At 44.2% G+C, this 21,779-nt stretch overlaps 1 long non-coding RNA gene across 1 annotated transcript; it reads right to left on the reverse strand.

Annotated features, from left to right (window-relative positions):
- Window positions 1-1,348: 1,348 nt before the first annotated feature.
- LOC148683078 (uncharacterized) lies at window positions 1,349-19,907 on the reverse strand. The gene is made up of 2 exons (XR_015947471.1): window positions 19,529-19,907; window positions 1,349-1,832 (listed from the first exon to the last, which is right to left on the reverse strand). It is a non-coding gene; the product is annotated as an uncharacterized LOC148683078 (long non-coding RNA).
- Between the last annotated feature and the right edge of the window lie 1,872 nt (window positions 19,908-21,779).

Here is a 21,779-nt window from a genome sequence, read left to right on the forward strand (position 1 = left end):
CCAGTTTGGCCCATGTCCTCCTCTTTGCTGATTTCTACAAGGACAACACCGAGACTGAGGAGAAGGAGACTGACATGCCAGTTTCATCCCCCTTGGAGTGATATGTAGGAAGGCAGGCAGGTGGCTGGCTGGCTGGCTAAGGGCAGACTAAGGTTAATGGGGCAATGCCCCATTCACCCTAGTGGAGCAGTCATCACCAAGTTTGTAGCAGCCCTGGATGCAGTGTATTGAGCATGCTCAGCACCATCCAGGGAATACATTGCAAAAAGAGTTGCTAACTATACCCCCTCCCCCGAAAACACACACACACACACACACACAGAGAGAGAGAGAGAGAGAGAGATTGACCTTTGTAGCTTTAGCTCATGTCCTAACTCAAGACTCCCATGTCACTTTTATTGCTCAAAAGACTGGGACAGTCTAATTTCTTTCCCTTTTTGGATACCCTTGCCAGAGAATAAAAATATGATTTTATGGTAAGCAATCCCCAACTCCATGCTCCATTTTCAATGCCACGATAAAAAACCAAGACAAGAGCAAATGAAATTAAATCATAAATCAGGGCAACTTGAGAAGGTTACCTGGGCCCTCAATGCCAAGGAAGACAATGAGATACAAGGGAGAATAGGACCTTGTTTTATTACTGAATAATGAAAAGAAGAAGAAATATTGATTTTTAAAACTATATATATAGATAGATGGGTACACATTTTTAAGAGCAGATTTACAGGAACGTAGGAAATGTGAGCTTATAAATTGTGGCGGGGGCATCAATTAGTTGATTCAGGTGATTGGCTGATTAGATAGAAGGTTCAGAAAGGGGCAGACCAAATAATCAAGGGCTGCAGCAACTCTCCTATGAGGAAAGGTTACAACTGGGAGGGGGGGGGAGTTGTTGACAATATGTTTTGACTCACAGGGAGGGAAAGAATCACCCCATTTTGCTTCATTATTGCCTCCACACATAGGTGTGGCACACCCCTCCTGTACACAACCACAATCCATTCATGGACCTGACAGAAGGGGTTGGCAGGCGTCACTGTAGACCAGGCATCCCCAAACTGCGGCCCTCCAGATGTTTTGGCCTACAACTCCCATGATCCCTAGCTAACAGGACCAGTGGTCAGGGATGATGAGAATTGTAGTCCAAAACATCTGGAGGGCCGAAGTTTGGGGATGCCTGCTGTAGACGGTGGCAAGGTGGGTGTGGCAACCTGCAGAGATGCTGGTGATGGGACCTGCTGATGAGGTATTTATCGCACAAGATCCCCCTGTGTGATTGGGCAGGTGGCTTTTGAAAATGAAGCTATCGCAGACACATGCCACAGCGAAGAGAGTGAAACAGTTATGGATGGAAATGGGCACAACTTTACTAAATACAGTGGAGATGAGGAGCCAGGTGTGGTTGGACTTCAACTCATCATGATGCAGCAACGGCCACCAACTTGGATAGCTTTAAAAGAGGACTGGAGAAAATCATAGCGGATAAAGCTAGCAACGGTATTAACCAGGATGGTTATGTTCTGCCTCCTTTTGGAGGATGTATGCTTCTGAATACCAGTTGCTAGGAATCTCAGGTGGGCAGACAGCTCTTGTGCTCAGGTCCTTCTCGCTGGTTTCCCACGTGCATCTGGTTGGCCACCGAGAGAACAGGATGCTGATCTAGATGGGTCATCTTTGGCCTCATCCAGCAGGGATCTTCTTATGTTCCTTATGTTGATTACGCAGCACCATATGGCGCACTTGGTCCACTTGAGTTTATTAATATCAGTTATTATTTATAGAATTTCTAGCTTGTACTTCACCATAAGGTCTCAAGGCAGGTCACGGCACTACAAAAACACAATATTAATATCAGTTACAACAATTTACAACCGGAGGAATTTTATGGATCCTAAATATATACATCTCAGGTATCCGGGGGGGGGGGTGTCTTGGTAATATGCCACCCTCCTCCCAGCCCTTGCAGCTTAAGGGAAGGAAGAGCAAGGCTTTAGCAGTGTCTTAGAACCCTCCTACTTCCTTCCCAAAGCCCAGTAAGCACTTGACCAGCTTTTCCCATTTGCCAAAAAAGCTGCACAACTTTTAAAGGTAAAGGTTAAGGGACCCCTGACCATTAGGTCCAGTCGTGACCGACTCTGGGGTTGCGCGCTCATCTCACATTATTGGCCGTGGGAGCCAGCGTATAGCTTCCAGGTCATGTGGCCAGCATGACAAAGCTGCTTCTGGCAAACCAGAGCAGCACATGGAAACGCCGTTTACCTTCCCGCTGTAGCGGTTCCTATTTATCTACTTGCATTTTGATGTGCTTTCGAACTGCTAGGTTGGCAGGACCTGGGACAAAGCAACGGGAGCTCACCCTGTCACAACTTTTAGCTGATCCTAAAAAAAAATGGAGCTTTCCCCCTTTGCAAAATAAGCTTCCACAAATATTTAATTTGGGGGGGGGGCAAAGGCCCCTAGGCCCCTAGGAGTTGGCTGCTATGCCTAGGGCAATTCAAGAAAGCAAAATATTTTTTTCTTGTTTTCCTCCTCTAAACACTAGGTGCGTCCTATGGATCGAAAAATACAGTAGGTCTTTGGCTCCTTGCCTAAGTCTTCTAGGAATAAGAAAAATATATGTGTTCATATACTTATTAAAATGCTGTTCTATTTGGCCTATCCGAAGTATATGAAATTTACTTCTAGTCTTATTCAAAGATCTGCAGTAAATCATCTCTTGCCATCTGACCTCCCTTACACCAAATTTCCTTAAGAAGTTCAAAGAGGAAAATTTAGCAGTCCTTGATCAATGAGGAATAGAAGCAATTTTTAAAATTATCCCTAGGCACGGAATGTCTTCAACAAAGCAAACATATTTACATGGTTAGCTTAATTACAAGAAGGCCAAAAAAAATTATTTTCCTAGATTCTGTCTAATTACAATTAAATATGAGCCAGATGGTTTGTAAATATTTCAAGAGCATTTTATGGACTATTAAAAAAAGAATCTGTACGTGGATTGATAAAATATCCATACTGAAGGGGGGGGAGGGAGAGGAAACATTTTCTTTTAAAAAATTGCAAAACAATTTCCTTGTCACAAGATTTAGGCATCAATCCTAACCATATCTATCCAGATGTAAACTCTAATGAATTCAATAGGGGTTACTCCCAGGTAGGTGGGGTTAGGATTGCACCCTTAGCTAATGAAATGCTTTAACAGAGGCTCTAATGAAGATAATTAGCCATGTAAAGTGCATTTTGACTCTCCTAGTGGAACACTAGCGTTGCCTGAGGATCATATTTGCCTAAGAGGGCATTCAACAAACGTAGTCATATCGGTCTCCAACTCAGGCCCAAAAATATATGGAACTTTTCCAAAAAGAGATAGTTCAATCTCACATTGCCTCAAATCTAGACTCATATGGACATGACAAAATCATTAATGTATTCTCTTTGTTTATGGAAGATCTCACATCCTTCTTCACAGTACCGGCCCACCGAGTTAACCGGACCCAATACAAGATTGGTGCTCCCTGGTTTAACTCGCAATGCAAACAAGCTAGACAGCACCTCTGCACTATCTACAATGAGTATAAATTCTCTGGCGCCCTAGTATTACCCCCGAGTTATCAACAAGCCAAAACTGCATACAAGCAGGCTCAGAAAATAGCCAAGCGTAAGTGGCAGCAAAATCGCTGGCAAGCGCTAATAGTCGCCTCCAGATCCCAAAACTCACGACAATTCTGGCACCTCGTTAATAGAAGATCTAAAAAGTACCCCTTAACAGTCATCCCTGCCCCAGTTTGGGAACTATTTTTAAGGAAATATTTTGCGCTAACAGAAACCAAGACCTATACGTTTGATGATCTGTTTGAACACCTCCCTATTTGGCCTGCCACCGAGCCGGATGAAATTTTGGAATTAATCGCTAAACTTAAGATCGGTAAAGCCCCCGGGCCCGATCTGGTCCCGGCGGAAGCCATAAAACTCCATCCTGCTTGGTGGGCAAAAATCCTTGCTATTACTTTTGATGCCATCAACGCAACTGGACTTGTACCCAAAACATGGAAGGATGCAATTATAATTCCAATTTACAAAAAAGGTTCCCCAGCTGATCCGGGGAACTATAGAAACATCAGTCTTTTGTCAATAATTGGGAAAATATATGCACGCTTCCTGTTAACCAGACTTGTCCAATGGTCTGACGAAAAACAACTGATAGGCCCTGAACAAGCAGGATTTAGACCAAATCACTCAACTACCGATCATGTATTAGTTTTGTACCATCTAGCTCAAAAATATACTTTTCCAACTCGAGGTCAACTTTGCGCGGCCTTTATAGATCTCAAAGCCGCGTTTGATAGTATTCCCAGAAGGCTACCTTGGGAAAAATTGGCACGCTGGGGAATTGATAGGAGGTTATTATGGCTAATGATTCAACTTCACGAAGGGTCGGCTGCCAGGGTGAGAATAACCCCTGCCGGCGACCTCACAAATACTGTACCCATCAACAGAGGAGTCCGGCAAGGGTGTATCTTAGCCCCTCTTCTTTTCAATTTATTCATTAGTGATATGAGGGCACCCTTAGCCGAATCCCAAATAACCATCCATGCCCCACGCCTTGCAAACTACCGCTGCCCACTATTACTTTACGCAGACGATGCAGTTCTCCTCTCTTTTTCGAGAATTGGCCTTAGGAGGGCACTCAAAATTTTTGCTTCATATTGTAAATCCAATTTTCTCACCATAAACCAATCTAAATCCAAAGTTCTAATTTTTTCCAAAAGTCGAAAATCATATAAGTGGGAACTAGACGGGAAACCTATCGAACAGGTTTTTAAATTTCAATACCTAGGAGTTTATCTCCAACACAATATGGGCTGGAAAGCACATATTGCATATACCCTAAATAAGGCCAAAGCCCTTTCTTTCGCGCTTTTGCGCTTTTTCTTCTCTGACGGGGCTCTCCACGTTCCATCCGCCTTGAAGGTATTTAACAACAAAGTGATCGCGACAATGACCTATGCCGCCCCACTATGGGGGGCCGCAGTAAATTTAAGGCCTTTGGAGGTAATCCAAAATCAATTCATGAGACGTCTATTAAAACTGCCTCAGTGTGTCAGTAATTCAGCCATTCGCTTAGAATTAAAAATCTCCTCTCTAGAAACTATTTTCTGGAGGCGTATTCTATGCTATTGGCTGTCTCTGTGGTACAGGCTTCCGAATCGTTATTTGATTCAATGTCTTTGGCGAGACGAGTTTCCTAGTCCCTGGGCAAAAACGATCCATACTAAAATTGTGTCCTATGGACTGTCCCCTTCGGACTTGTTGAAACTAGACCTTGCCACAGCTAAAAGAACCCTCAAGCAAAAACTAGAGGAGATGGACCTTCAGCAAAATGTCATAATGGGAAGTGGTACCTGTTCACCATCGAACCTCGGCATAGTGCCCTCCCTGCAGATTCCATCTTATTTGACATCCCTATCAGTCGCGGCCCATAGGTTTGCCTTTATTAAGGCAAGATTTAATGTCTTTCCTTGCAATGTTGTGAATAATAGGTTCTCGAAAGGTCAGAGTTCAGTTCTGTGTGCATGTGACAACAGATCCATAGAATCCCTCCATCATATATTATTCTGTTGCCCCTTGCACATGGTCCCTCGGACCAGATTTTTATCCCCCTTAATATCTGAAACTTTGGATAAGACTTCGGAATCCCAGTTAACATATCTGTTACAGGATAATGAGCCAAGTAGATCACTCCTTGTAGCTAGATACCTGATTGCAGTTCTATCCTACAAGAGGAAAAATGGGTTACTTTATGATTATTGATTTTTTGCCCTAATGTTTGATTTATAGTGGTGACCAGATGATCTAAGTGATATTTTTTACCTTGTAATTGTAATTTTATAATACTTATAGGGATAGGATTTTATGAATGGAATTGATTTTGTTAACTTTTGTTTTGTTTTGTTCTGTTGTACGATGTACATTGTTTTGTGTTGATATCTTGATATGGGCCTATGGCCGTAATAAAGTACTGAAACGTAGTCATATATATCCAGGATCCAAACTGGTAGGGAAGGGGAGAAATTTGGTCCAGTTTGCATTTAAATGCAAGCTTACCAAATTTGCACTTACTGAAACAATGCAGAAACCAGAAAAATATACATCCTTTGAAATTTACATTTCTCCGAATTTTGCAATGCATTTCTGCAGCTGAGTAATATGTGTAAAAAAAATATGAACAGGTAAAGTCTGCATAAAAATGCATATATTAGTGGCCATAACATACAAAATTCATTGTATTAGGGAAACTTTCTTTGCAAAAAATATGTAGCTATTGGGCAATATTGCAGACAAATTATATGACAGAAAATGTAACAGAATAAATGCATAAAAGTATATTATGGGGGAAATGCATTAACGTGACAATCAGTTTTCCATGAGGATTTTTTAAAAAATAGAAATTGTCGCAAAAATGTGGAGAATAGAAAAATTAGATTGGAAAAATTAGAAACTTGGAGAACAGATGTGTCAGTCCCTTTATCCAATGTGGCTTACTCCCAGGTAAGTGTGCTTAGTCTTGTTGCTGGAGTGCAGTCAGGAAATTAATTTGCATTTGATTTCCTTTATTAAAACACACAAGAATGCATCCTTTTCTGTACATTAAGCTTGATCAGAGAGGCCTGGGCAAATATTAAATGAGTGCCATAACCACGGTGGCTAATCATGAAGAAAATGGCTTTTTGATTCCGCTAATTTACTTTTCACTCCATCCCTTAGTGACAGTATGAGTTCATCACACCATCTTAGAGCTGACAACTGTTCTCTCCTCTCTGTGGATTAAGCACCATTAGTTATGCAAGGCCTGTTTTGAAAATTCTACAGTAGTGCGGTTCAACATTCAAGATGTTCACCAGGCTAGGTGATGGAGACAGAGTACAACTATTCCTTTGGGACAGATGAGGTAGAAAAACTCCCCCTTTCTCAATCTTTCTCTATCTCTCTGCAGAAAACAAATGTACTTAATTGTCTTGAGGAAAGGAAAAGCCTGTCAGCATTCTAAGGCAAAAAAGAGAGAAAAATATAATTGAACTTTAATTAAGGCCAGCATTCGCAATGCTGCCATTCATGCCCTTTTGCAAATCGGCTCCTAAAATCAGCACAAAAATTCATCGCTGTAAATAAATTGCTCTTCTCCCTGTTGCATCAGCTCTCTGTGTCTCTCAGCTGGGTTCCTGCCGGTTGTCATGATTCGCTGCCAAAGATGTACAAGAGACCTGTGCCCTCAGCTGTTCAGCATTGTAGAGTCATAACTCAATTGTCTGTGCACCTCCCCTTCCCACCAGAGAGGAAGGCAGAAATAGGAAGGGTGTGTGTGTGAAGTGGGGTTGTATCCACTATAGTACTAAGTTAAAAGTCACTTAGCTGTATACTTGTTCTGCTGCTGAAATGTTTTGCACCAGTGTGACATTGTTGTGCAAGAAAATGCATAATCAGTTTGCTGGTGACTTTGCTGCACTGACACAAGGGATGCAGGTGGAACTGTGGTCTAAACCACAGAGCCTGTTGTTGTTGTTGTTTAGTCATTTAGTCGTGCCCAACTCTTCGTGCCCCCATGGACCAGAGCACCACAGAGCCTAGGGCTTGCCAATCGGAAGCTCGGCGGTTCGAATCCCCGCGACGGGGTGAGCTCCTGTTGCTCGGTCCCAGCTCCTGCCAACCTAGCAGTTTGAAAGCACATTGAAGTGCAAGTAGATAAATACAACAATTTGGGATCTGTTTCCAGACTTTCTTCATTATGAGCGAGAGAGAAGGCTAAATGAATGTCTAGCAACCCCCCTTCTAGGGCCCAGAGGGTGGGATTGTGTGGTCTCTGGGAAAGCTGATCGATCGCCAGATGACTTACAGTCATACCTCGGGTTGGGTCGAAGTTTTTCCGGGTTGCGTTTTTCCATGTTGCGAACGCTGCGGACCCGGAAGTTTTTGCTTTTGGGTTCCGCCATGCAAGCATGCGCAGAAGCGCTCTATCGCGCTTCCGTGCATGCGTGAAAGCGCCACTTGGGTTGCGGACTTTTCGGGGTGTGAATTGCACCCCAGAATGGATCGGGTCCACAACCCAAGGTACCACTGTATATCCGTGGAATACAGTTCATTTACATTGCAATATTGTAAACAGTATGCTCAACAATTTAACAACTTAATAACGTGGAAGTTATTGCGTCATTAAATTTCAAACAACAGGCTTGGACAACAGCCCAGATTGGAATAATTTAACAACTTGGGAGTTGCTGTGTCATTAAACTTCAAACGATAGACTTGGACGACAGCCCGAATTGGAAGATTGGAATGAAGTCAGGAAAAGCTGCGCTGGCAAATAGACAGTTGAAAAAATATATATACACAAATAAAGCTGTACTCGGATGGATAAAAGGATATATGATTTCTGACATGATTGAGAATCGCATGGCCAGGGATGGAGAACTTTAAAGCATTAAGATTGGAATATGGAAAATATGAGAACAAGAAGAAGGCAGGAACGAATATATTGGAGATATACTTCAGAGGTCCAGACTATGGGAAGCCCGGGAAAATTAATAATTTGGATTGTAATTTGGTTGTTTATTTTATTTTATTGTTTTTAATTGGATTATGATTATGATTTGATGGATATGTTAATTGGCTGTTTTTATTGGAAAATTAATAAAAATTATTAAAGAAAAAAAACTTTAAGTGCTTGTCAGTGCATGGCTATAGGCTGCTACAGAGTGAGAAAACTGGGAAGCGGGAGCCAGGCGTCAAGGCTGATAACTAGAATGCCCTAGTGGGTCAACTTAGATAGGTGTGTAGGGCCACACATCCATCACCTGACATCATGATGACACCAAGAAATAGATAGGTGGGTTGCCCCACCCACCTGATAAAGTTGGCCTGTGGGATGGGGGAGGAGTCTGCATCCCACAGGGAATGGACCAGTGAAGCAACGCACAGCAGGACTGAACTGTCCACTCATCTGCAGGGATAAGCTTTGCCAGTGTGTTCTCTGCAAGCACCATGCTAGCAGAAGGACAGCAGTGGTGTACTTTGGGCTCTCAACTTTCACCAGCGCCTTGGGCAATGCTAAAATTTGGCATGCCCCTGCCTCTCGCTCTGTTCTACAGCATTGCTGTGGCACCTCCTGCAACACAGCTTTGTGTGCAGAAGGTCCATAGTTCATGGTCGGGTATTAGCCAGGTAGGGCTTGGAATGTCCCCCACCTGAAACCCTGGAGGACTACTAGAGCAGTGTTTCTCAACCTTTTTTGGGCCACGGCACACTTGTTCCGTGAAAAAAATCACGAGGCACACCACCATTAAAATGTTAAAAAATTTAACTCTGTGCCGCCCTATATTATAATTATGACTGTAAGAAACACTTGCCAAATATTGCTTTCCGGCGGGTCAGTGTTGTTTATTGGCGGCCGCCAGGCACGTGACAATGCAAATCGCCCTTCTCATCGCCGCACGTCGCGGCACACCAGCCAGCGTCTCGCGGCACACTAGTGTGCCGCGGAACAGTGGTTGAGAAACGCTGCACTAGAGGGACCAATAGCTCTGGCAAAATAAACTCCTTCTGGTGTTTCTACAAGATCCAGGCTCCAATCCCCATTTAGCTATGAAGCCCCTTGGGTTGACTTTGGGGCAATGACGATCTCATAGCCTAACCTACCTCTCAGGGTTGCTGCTGCAAGGAGAAAAGGAGGGAGGAGAAAAGGAGGAATAAAAATAGCAAGAATAAATAGCTTTTGTTGTGGTTTGCAACAATGTGATCCCACCCTCTCTTTCTGGAGATGTCGTCTCATCCTTTATGCCTCTTAATACCTTGGAAGAGACACACTTCTCCCCTTTTGTGTACAAAATCATATCACCTCTCTAGCAGGCATGATTGCATTCCCATGGGGAAACTGTGCCTTTGTAATTTCGAGTATAGCACTCCAAGCATATGAGGGTGTAAACAGGCAGCATTCAAGAGCCTAATTCCCAATGACAAAGAAGCTTCCAATCAGATGCTTTCCGAGTGTTAAGGAACATCAAGCACTTACTTAGAATCACCTTCTGTGATCATTCCAAACTGTTTAATTTATAGGGAAAAGCAACTTGCGCACACACCAAGTGGAAAGGCAATTATCTCTTTAGACAAGCAGGGATTTTCCTGGAACTTATTGGGATGCATAGCAAGACCTCCAAATAAATGAATGAATGAAAAGCTAAGAGGCATCAGACAGTAAAACCAGCCAAAGAATCATAGAAATGTAGAGTTGGAAGGTACCCCAAAGGTAATCTAGTCCAACCCCGTGCAATGCAGGAATCACAGCTAAAGAATCCCTCACAGATATTCATCCAACCACTGTTTAAAAACTTCCAGTGAAGGAGAGTCCGCTACCTTTTGAGGTAGCTCATTCCACTAGGAAAGAAGCTCTTGCCATCAGAATATTCTTCCTAATGTTTAGTTGGACTCTCATCTCTTGTCATCCATTGGTGTGGGTCCCATCCTCTGAAGCAGCAGAAAGCAAGCTTGTGCCACCTTCCATGTGACAGACCTTCAGATGTTTTAAATCATTCCCAGGCAGTGGTTCAGGACATGTTAGCATGCAATGAGAAGCCAGCATCCCCACACTGGGCAGAGGAGCTGCCCAGCAGTACCAACACCATAGCTGCCAAGTCTCCCGTTTTCCCTGGGAAATCCCCGTTTTTCCAGCTGTTCCTAGCTGATAAAACGGATTTTTTTTTTGTTTTCCCGGTTTATTCTGGTGCGACGGCCATTTTGGAACTGGGTGGAGCATGCTCAGAAGCGACTTTTGATGCTGCTTTGCCCAGTTCCAAAATGGCTGCAGTGCGACTTCTGATGCGACGGCCATTTTGGAACTGGGCAAAACAGCATCAAAAGTCACTTCTGAGCATGCTCCGCCCAGTTCCAAAATGGCGGCAGCGCTACTTCCGGTCTTCTATTTCCGCCCGGTCCCTTATTTCTCTGACAGCAACTTGGCAGGTATGACCAACACCCAGAAGAACCCCCCCAAAAAAGCCTCTTTATCTGCCCCTCAAGGCTCTCCCCAGATGACAGCCTTCCCCAGCCACACCCCCTTCCAAGTCACACCCGCTACTGGCCCTGCTTCACACCCTTGAGTGTTTCTGCTGTCTGGATGGTGTCTATTCTCCATCCATGGAAGCTTCTTGCTTTCATGGATGGAGAATAGAGAGGGGCATGTGTTTCGAAGGTAGCCTCTTGTTTGCACACACTTACACATCCTTCTTTGTCTTGCATCCAGGAAAGGAAAGGGTATTGTGAGAAGTTGAAGGCACATTCCAAGCCAGACAAAGACACTTAATGAGGGTGCAAAGCAGCATCTGTGAGAGACATGGCCTGGGTATAAGTAGTGTTAGTGTTTGGGGAGAGTTCAAAGGGCCACACAGAGAAGGCCATATTTGGAGGGCCATATTTGGCCCCCAGCTCTGAGGTTCCTCATCCTTCCACTGAGGGAACATTTCTGAGCCATCAGTATATTATTATTAAAAATTAAGTTGTCTATTCAATTAATCATATAAACACTTTCTGGCTCTGTCACTGTTTAAAAGCATTGTGTACATCAAAGGTTCCGTGCTTTAATTATGAATAATAGTTTTAAAAAATTATTTGAGTTCATTGTGGGGAAATCCAAAACCTTTGTATCAGCCACTGAACGTGTTGCGTTCTTCTTCTTCTTATTAGAGTCGTGCTAAATCTTGCTAGACTTATCAATAAATATCAAAAGCAATTTCTTCCCATTTTCTACCAAATGCTAATCACTGCCATTAGCAGAAAGGTTATATTAGTATGGAATCCAGTGGCACACTAACCTTTCCCTACTTTAAAGAGAACAACAATAAATCTATTCTCCTCTCACCTGGGTTATGGCTTCCATGATGGCTCGCTAATAAATAACAAAGAGGTCTTCATTCAACTGCACATAAAGCAGAACTAGAATTTTGTTTAATGGCTCAGAACAGTAATGCTCTAACTTTGCTTATTAACTTCCCCTCCCCTCCCCAGATCCCCTGTTGCATCCCTCAGCAATATTCATTTGACATTCCCCTATGATTCTTAGGACAAGATTGATCATCCCATCATTCAAGAGCAAAAGGCCTGGACACTTTTGCCTGGTATATTTTATCTAGAGCTGTCCTTGCAGCTTGATTCAAAATAGTGGTATTTGTGGCTTGACAGGGAATCTCCTAGAAGTGGTGGGGTGGGGGGAGGGGCAGGTTAGGAGGAGGAAGGATGCTGGCAAAGACCATTCTTCTCTGTAACCCCCCCCCCCGTCCAATTACCTTTTAAAACCCCTTTTTTTACATTTGCCACCATTGTCTACTTCCAGAAGTGATCAAAGTAGTGACTCCAGGTGTCTCAGCCTCCATCTCTCATCAACCCTGACCAATGGACATGCTGCCTATGGTTGATGGGAGTTGCAGTATGATGTTGTCTGGATGGCACCAGGTTGGGGAAGGCTAGTCTACTGAGACTGGTAGTGACACTCTGGTGAAAAGTCTTCCACATCACCTAATATCTGACCCATCTAAAAGGCGCTACTTGGGTCACACCTGGTAGTACGCAACACTAGGCTAGTCAGACATATAGCATGCTCTGGCAAAAGGCAGCTTCCTGTGTAAGTCTGTGGCTTAGTTGTAGAACATCTGCTCTACGTACAGAAGGTGTCATCAGGGAGGGCTGGGAAAGACTCCTGTCTGAAACTCTGGAAAGTTACTATCCGTCAGGGTAGACAATGCTGAACTAAATGGACCTTGACCACCATGGGATGGATGAGGTGGTGCTTTCCTAAACTTTTCTTGAGTTCTTAGGTTAGATTCAGCTGCATTTTCAGCGCTCAGTTGTGGAGCATGCAAAGTCCTAGAATGCCCAGGAAGTTTTTATAGCCTATCCTGGTCAAGGAGAGCCAATGACCAGCCTGGGTGGATGCAGTCACATTAGAAGTGACCCAAGTGTAGTGTTCTGTTTTAGGAAGCAGTCCCAGCTGTAGGACAGGGATCTAAGCTCAAGCTGGGGGCTTGTACTGGGCATAGAATTCAGGGGCAATAGTTCACATACCACCAGATCTAGGAAGCACAGTCGAGTCAAGCAAATGTCAAGTTCCAACAAGGCACAGTTAGACAAAGCTAAGTCCAGACCCGTAAGGCAAAAAGAAGCAAGATAAGTAGTACCCTGGATAGCTCCAAGTGGGAACTACCGTACTAGACTTGCTATCCGGGCTCGAGTGGCGGTTAGGCGTTGGAAATTTGCATAACAATTAGATGGAGGAGGGGCAAGTTACGTCATCAGCTGCCCTAATTTGGAGAAGTAATTCCGTTAAAGGATTCCGGGGGCGAGGCTTGGTCCTGAGCCTGGAGTTGCCTGGGCCGTAAGGCACGCCCCTTCGGTGGCCACAGGAGGAGCTCTAGTAGATCTACGTTGCGGGGCTCCTTTCTGGTGGTTAACTTCTCACAGACTTCAACACACGGGTTGGAGTCGGATATAGCCTGTTAGGTTCCAACACCTAAGCCAATTCCGCTCTACATGCATAATTAATAAAGTTGTGGCCTTAACCACCCAATTAATTAAATCTTAATCCCGGTGTCATGAGTCTTTATTCTGGGGAAGGAGGGCATATTGCCACACAATCAAAAGAAGGCAGGACTGAATGCTGCCCGAGCAACCAGCAGACCCAAACTGAGGTTAGATAGAACTGCAGCTTCCTCAGAGTAGCTAGCTTTGCCCCAATGGGTAGAACCTCTACTCTTAAAGAGGCCTGGCCCATTTACGAGTAAAGGACTCCAGTGTCACAGAGAATACCGTATTTTTACTATAGCTTCTGAGCTGGAGTCCCCAGAATCTGAAATCAGTAGTGCAATCTCTTCCATGCATGCCAGCGGTGGGCAGGGACAGGCAAAAGTGGATGGAGCAGTGGATGAGTTAAATTTGTACAGTGTGAATCAGAGGTTTGCCCATGCCTTTCTCCACCCAGGTAAGCAACAGACACCTTCATAGTATCAGGGCATGTTCCAGACAGGCAAAAGCACTCAAGAAAAGTATGGAGCAAGATTGGCCAGTGGAGGGGCAGAGCCTAGAGAGATTCTTGATGGCCAAATAGAGAAGTCTGATGGGCCACATTTGACCTCGCCAGGCCTGAGGTTCGTCACCCCCACTGTAGCAGAATGAAACCAGGACTGTATATTCTCTGTGGTCTTCTGTTTACTCTGACGGGCTGTCTTTTTGAGCCACCCTGCTCTACTCTACTGAGCAAACTTCAAGCCAAGCAATTTTTTTTTAAAAAAAAAATGAAATCAAAAAGCGATGGGCAAGAAAAGGGCTGTGTTGAAATTACACCACTTGTTCTTATCTGATTGCTGAAATTCTTCTGGCTACTCCACAGCTGTGTTTCCAGTGGGAAAAACAGAATGGCAGAAATGGAACGAGCAGAGAAAAAGGTTTAGCAACAATAGCTGAAGTTTGCTCCCTCCTTTCCATCTGCAAAGGCATACATCTCGTGGCTTGCCTTCACAGGAACGCAAAGTCTATTCAAAGGCGGAAATAACTCCCAGCAGGATCCAGATGTATGTAAGCTGAGCTTCTCGCAATCATGCAATGACCAGATCAGCCATGCCTGATGTGCAGTAATGCACATCCCCCCTCCTTTACCCAGTCCAGGGGACTGATCCAACCCAGGTTGGGCCAACCTGAAGAACACATGTCCTAGATCTGGCCTTTAATCAATTAAGGGGAAATGGCTAACATTTAATGGAGGTGCATTTTAATCCCTAAGTCCACATACACTCAGGAAGTGGGCCGGGAATGAGAGTGCATCTCTTTCACTCCCTTTCCAAACCCTGCAGCCTTCAGGACTGAATCCTCCAGGTTTATTCTGCTCATACATACATACCCTGCCCATACATACATACATACATACATACATACATACCCTGCCCATCTGGCTGGGTTCCCCCAGCCATTCTGGGCCGCTACCAACAGGAATATTAAAAACACAATAAAACATCAAACATTAAAAACCTCCCTAAACAAAGCTGCCTTCAGGTGTCTTCTAAAAGTCAGATAGTTGTTTATTTCCTTGACATCTGATGGAAGGGCGTTCCACAGGGTGGGTGCTACCACCAACAAGGCCCTCCGCCTGGTTCCCTGTAACCTCACATCTCGCAGTGAGGGAACCGCCAGAAGGCCCTTGGAGCTGGAAATCAGTGAACGATGTGGGTGGAGACGCTCCTTCAGGTATACTGGGATGAGGCCATTTAGGGCTTTAAAGGTCAGCACCTGCCCCCTGACAGCCCAGATTGCTCTGAAAGACCCAATCTGGGGCTGTCTGCACCTCAGTCAGCCAAAGCCCAGATTCTGAACTCACCAAAAATCAGTTTAGTTCAGCCTTTGGCCAAATCTGGTGTGCGGCCCTAACATGAACTACTATTGAACTTTAAGGATTGGTGCGTGAGGTAGCTCTATTCTCTTCCCTCCCCATCTCTTTTTTTCTTTTGTGTTGTGTCTTTTAGATTGCAAGTCTGAGGCCAGATACGGTCTTGTTTCATTGGCAGTATGTTAAGGCACACTGGGCACCTTTTTCAACTGAGAAGCAGAATAAAATTATGTAAATAAAATAAATAAATACAATCCTATGTAAGATGATATTAAAAAATGGTTCTTTGGGGCAGTGTTTTTACACATGTGCATTTGGGATATAGAGAGCGAAAGGAATCAAAAGGAGAGGCAATGTGTCTGTTTTGGAAACATATTTCTTTAGAACACCATTTCCCTACCACCTTGCAAAGGTCAAAAGGGAGCCACAAGTGGTTTAAAACAATAAAGTTGAAAGTCAAAGACTATTCAACAAGACAGGAAAACAAGTCTGCAACCCTTTAGGAATTCACTTGATTGTCTTAGTTGACTCAGAATGCAGAAAATGTTGAATGCAGAGGAAAGTGTATGATTTATATGTACATATATCCTTAATACATTTGCTTTTATACCTTTTTTATTGATTTTAAAATACTTTTTTTTTCTTTTAATGGGCATTATTTTTTATATTAGGGACCCATTATTTTTTATATTAGGGCGCTATATATAAACGCCATTTACCTTCCCGCCAGAGCAGTACCTATTTATCTACTTGCACTTTGACGTGCTTTCGAACTGCTAGGTTGGCAAGAGCGGGGACTGAACAACAGGAGCTCACCCCGTCACAGGGATTCGAACCACTGACCTTCTGATTGGCAAGCCCTAAGCTCTGTGGTTTACACCACAGCGGCACCCGTGTCCCTGTTGAAACACTTATCACAATGTTATTCCAATACAGGTATTCAATGGTATGCCAATTTAATGCACAGCCGTGGTGAATACAGCTGTTTGTGTATGTGCCATGTGGCCTGCCCTGCACCCCCTAAGCTATTTTCCTGCCTTCAAGTGCAATGGAGGATGTTGAAGTAAAGTTCAACTGCCAGCCTGATCAGCTTTTGCACATGGAGCAGGGGAGGTGTCCTTGCTTCCTTCGCCTCAGGCAGCAAAATGTCTTGGGCCTTGGTCAATGTCCCTCCTCTACCGCCATAATTTCTTACACTTCTGGTTTCTTTCCCCACTACCAACATCTCCTTGCTCCTCTGCTTAAATGGTGGGTGGCCACACTTTCCCCGGGAATCGCTGTCCGTGGTGCCAGTCCATTAGAGCAAATGGGACACTGCCCCACCAATCTGAGTCTCCACCTCATAGAACTCAACAAGGAAGAGCATGGGCAAAAAGTAGAATTAGTTCACTTTGCACCTCATTAGTTCTGGCTCCACATTTGATTGGGCTCCCTGCCTTCTGCCCTATTGTTGTTGTTTAGTCGTTTAGTCGTGTCCGACTCTTCGTGACCCCATGGACCATAGCACGCTAGGCACTCCTGTCTTGCACTGCCTCCCACAGTTTGGTCAGACTAATGTTCGTAGCTTTGAGAACACTGTCCAACCATCTCATCCTCTGTCGTCCCCTTCTCCTAGTGCCCTCAATCTTTCCAAACATCAGGGTCTTTTCCAGGGAGTCTTCTCTTCTCATGAGATGGCCAAAGTATTGGAGCCTCAGCTTCGCGATCTCTCCTTCCAGTGAGCACTCAGGGCTGATTTCCTGAAGAATGGATAGGTTTGATCTTCTTGCAGTCCATGGGACTCTCAAGAATCTCCTCCAGCACCATAATTCAAAAGCATCAATTCTTTGGCGATCTTTATGGTCCAGCTCTCACTTCCATACATCACTACTGGGAAAACCATAGCTTTAACTATACGCACCTTTGTAGGCAAGGTGATGTCTCTGCTTTTTAAGATGCTGTCTAGGTTTGTCATTGCTTTTCTCCCAAGAAGCAGGTGTCTTTTAATTTCGTGACTGCTGTCACCATCTGCAGTGACCAAGGACCCAAGAAAATAAATTCTCTCACTGCCTCCATTTCTTCCCCTTCTATTTGCCAGGAGGTGATGGGACCAGTGGCCATGATCTTGGTTTTTTTGATGTTGAGCTTCAGACCATATTTTGCGCTCTCCTCTTTCACCCTCATTAAAAGGTTCTTTAATTCCTCCTCACTTTCTGCCATCAAGGTTGTGTCATCTGCATACCTGAGGTTGTTGATATTTCTTCCGGCAATCTTAATTCCAGTTTGGGATTCATCTAGTCCAGCCTATTAGCCATCTATTAGCCCTATTAGCCATCCTATTAGCCATCCTATTAGCCCTATTAGCCATCCCTAAGTGTTACTTGGCTGTGACCTTGTGAGCTGCCAACCAAGCAGGAGGTGGTTTTGTTCAAAGCTGATGCAAGGAGGCCTCTTGGTAGCCTCTTGGAACAGATCCTCCCTCTTCCATTTCACCTGCCTGTGGGAAGATGTTTGCACTATTCCCCCACAAGGCAAGGATCATTTTGTCCTCTGCTTGTCTGACTCAAAATCCCACCTCCGGTAATGTTTATCACCACCTGCTTGGTGCCAAGAGCCGATGCTGTAGCACTAAAACCTTTGTGAAAAGTGACAGGCAAAGCTGCCAGCAGTAAGAGTAGGGATGGATGACTGTGATGAATGCCCCGTTCATTCTATTTTATATGTTATTTATTTATTAAAGCATAAGGTTATATGAAAGTGTATAGGGGTGGACAAGAAATTCAATGCAGCTGACATTTGGAAAGCAAACTTTCCCCGTTCACACTTTCCCAAACGTTACACAAGACATCAGGCAACATGCACAAGCATGCAAATCACTGTGGTGAAGCCCGCATGAAAATAAATATATTAGTGCTAACATGCAAAAATGCTTTATGTTAGGGGAAATTATTTGGCATAAATATACATGGTGAGAAAATTGCACACAAGAAGTGTATATTAGATCAAATTCACATTAAAATCCTAATAAACTTTTATGAAAACTTTTTTATATTAAAAAAAATAGAGAAGCATTAACTGATATGGAAAACTGAACTTTAAATTGGAAAAAAAAAGAGAAACCAAAATGGACAAAGTTGCTCGTTTCTTAGAGAGAGATGGGACTGATTGCCTCTGCTAGAAAACCACCCACTTTGAGCTCCTCGTCTCCTTGAAATCTTTCAATTCTAGATGGGCCTTTGCCCTTGCTCTTCTAATGTTTTTTCTGTAATAATAGTAATATTATTAATAATAATAATACTAAAAACAATTTTAATTTGTATCCCGCCCTTCCCGGCCAAGACTGGGCTCAGAGCGGCTAACATCAAATATATAACATTGGTATAAAATCAAACAATAATTAAATTACCTCCTAAAAACAAGTCAGGATCAATGAGAAATTTTATGAGAAATATGGGTATGTATTAGAGTCAGATGAATACAGAATTCCAAACCCAAGAGGGCTCCTTCAGAAGACCTGAGGTTTGCCCAAGTAAAGCGGGCTCTGTTCAAAATGCCTTTGTCAAAATGAGGAGCATCAAAGTGATTTGGACATTTGGGTTAAAGAAAAATGGAGCAGACAACGTTGTTTACAAAAATTGAAACCTTTCTCCGCCAGCTTGCCATATCAGGAAAATGCCAGGCTGTGGGGAGTGGGAATGAGGAACTCTTTTGCGACTGACAGGTTTCACTTCTAATCAAAGGAAATTATTGGACCATGCCTCTCAAGTCGCAATGCTTTGGAGGAGGAAAGCTGAAATAGTGTATCACCTTGCTTGTGTCTGTTCCATGCTCTTTTCTCGTTCTGCTCGTGGTGTTTGCCTGGAAGTCTTCCTTCCTCTGTGTTGCATGCCCATGCTTCCACTCCTGTCAAATCAGCTTTGCACTTGGTTTCTGTGACTTTGGGTGCAGAGAACATTGTTGTGCCCTCCTTGATATTTTATATGAGCTGGCAGTATGCACATAAATATAAATGCACATAAATATAAATAAACTAAATGCCCACAGGAAGTCTTCAAGCAGGAGTTAAAAAGAATAAACATTAACCGTAACCTGCATTTCGAAGGAATAAGGATCAGAAACAGGTTTAATTACCATCTCAGTGAGAACCAGACCACTCTCTTCTTCCCAACATAGGCAGATGGCGACTGCAAGATGCAAATTCCAGAACACAGCTCTTCTCCCCGGAGGCCGGTGTGATTTTCAAGACCCCCGAAGGAGTCAATATTCCCCTTAAAGGATACCGTGACAAGTCTTAGAGGTTGTCTCAACATGGCATTCCACAGCTTTTGAGCTCCTAGCAACAACTGCGTCTGGGAGAAGCCCCCTTTCTCGTTGCAGCTTAGAAATTGCAGGCGCTGAGTCCATGAAAGGCTTTACAACTTTTCAAAAGCAATCCAGGGGGGGCTTTTGGCTGCCCAGGTGTGGATAGGGGTGTCAAGTTTCTGGTACCTTTGGGCAAATCACACCAACGCTAAAACAAAAACTAACACCAGACCACTAAATAATTTCAGGTTGAAACCATTTCCTTTTGTCCTGAAAATAACAACCTAAGTAGAACGCTGCTGGATCAGGCCAGGGAGCTACCTAATCCATCAGCCTCTTTCTTACAGTAGCCAATTAGACACCACTGCACAGGCCACAAGCAGGGCATGTGAAATAGCAGACCCTCCAAGTGTCCTTCTTTTCCAGCGACATCCCTGATTTAGAGAAGCCCTCCTGGTTTCTGATGTGATCCTGGAATGTCCCACTTTTCCTTAGGCTGTCCCTATTTTCCCTGGAGAAATGTTGGAGGGTATGGAGTTATCCGACCCCCGAACCATCTGAAGGCAATCCTGTATAGGGAAGGGGTTTGTTTCCCCCCCCCAATGTTTTATTGAGTTTTTATATATGTTGGAAGCTGCCCAGAGGGGCTGGGGCAACCCAGAAAGATGTGAGGGAGTGTAAGTAGTAAAATTATCATTATGGAATGGGACGTCCCTATTTTCATGAGAGAAGTGTCGGAGGGTATGAAATAGCCCTCTTCCACTCATCTTCTCCAGAAACTGGACTTCTGAGACAGACTGCCTCTGACGTTGGAAGAAATTCTATCCACACATACAAATACTGGAAGGGTCAATAGCCAAAGGTTGGTTTTTTCCAGCCAGAACTCAGTTCTGGCACCTCTCAAGTGGGTGCCATTGTCATTCTAATAGAACAAGGGAAGTGTTCACGGTGAGTTCCAGCACCATAGCTTAGTGGGAAAGCAGGGATCCCCTGCATCCCCAGTTAGGGATGGGAAATTCCCACGTCAGGAAACCCGGAGAGCCACTGCCAGTCAGTGCAGACCATACTGAGCTAGATGGACGAATGGTCTCAGTATATGACAGCTTCCTCTGTTCCCCCTTTATTTCGGTTCATGTCTCCACATTTGCAAATGTGATGCAGACAGCAGGGGGCGCCATATGCACTTAGAAAAGTACAGCAAGCTCTGACTTTGTTCTCTTCTGGAAGGACTGGGGGAATGTATTGTGTAAAGTCCAAATCAAAGATGTTCTTGCTTTGCTTCATTCATAATGTGATGGGGGTTTTTTTGTTGTTGTTTTTGTTTTGGCCAAAGTTCATTTGCTTTGTGTTTCAATGTGACTCTCCAGTGGAGCAAAGGGTTTTCGGGAACCGTGTTGAGAGATGTTTGTCTTAACACCTCATTAGCTATTGTCAGAGGAGCTTCTTCTTCTGCTGCTGCTGCTGCTGCTGCAAATGGAACATTGATATGAATAATAGTCATGTTCATGCTGCACTGCTTTAAGCCAGGCCAGTCCTACAGGAAAAGCTGACTCTCAAGGCTGATCTCTGTTTCCCCCTGGGGAAACCTGCAATTTAGCACTGAATCAGAACAAACAGCAATTGGGTATTCTGAGGATAGCTGTTTGTACTGATTTAGCACCGAAGAGTGGGTTTTCCAGGGAAAGAAGTGGGGCAAAGGCCTGTGGTTAGAAAGCATGGGACAAGCAGAAAACCACTCTGACCCATGCTTTCTAGGCATGGGACAAGCAGAAGTGTGAATGAGCCCTCTGTGGCTTAGAGAAGGCACTTTCCAGCTTAAAAGGCGCAGGTCTTCAAACCCCCCACCACCACCGCAAGTCTTGGTAGCTGGGAAACATCCCTGCCTGTAACTGTGGAGAGCTCCTGCCAGTCAGGGGAGACAAGAAGTGAGCAACCTCCAGCCTGTGGATCTAGTTTGGGTAGGGAGAGGTGTGTGCTTGTGCAGAAACTAGCCCACCATGCAAAGGTCAGATTTACATGGGCTGCTCTGCTCACCTTTGCCACCCACCGTTCATGGACTGGCTGGACAAAGAGGAATGAA

The sequence above is a fragment of the Zootoca vivipara genome, chromosome 16 (genome assembly GCF_965207765.1).
Source record: "Zootoca vivipara chromosome 16, rZooViv2.hap1.1, whole genome shotgun sequence".
Taxonomy (NCBI): domain Eukaryota; kingdom Metazoa; phylum Chordata; class Lepidosauria; order Squamata; family Lacertidae; genus Zootoca; species Zootoca vivipara.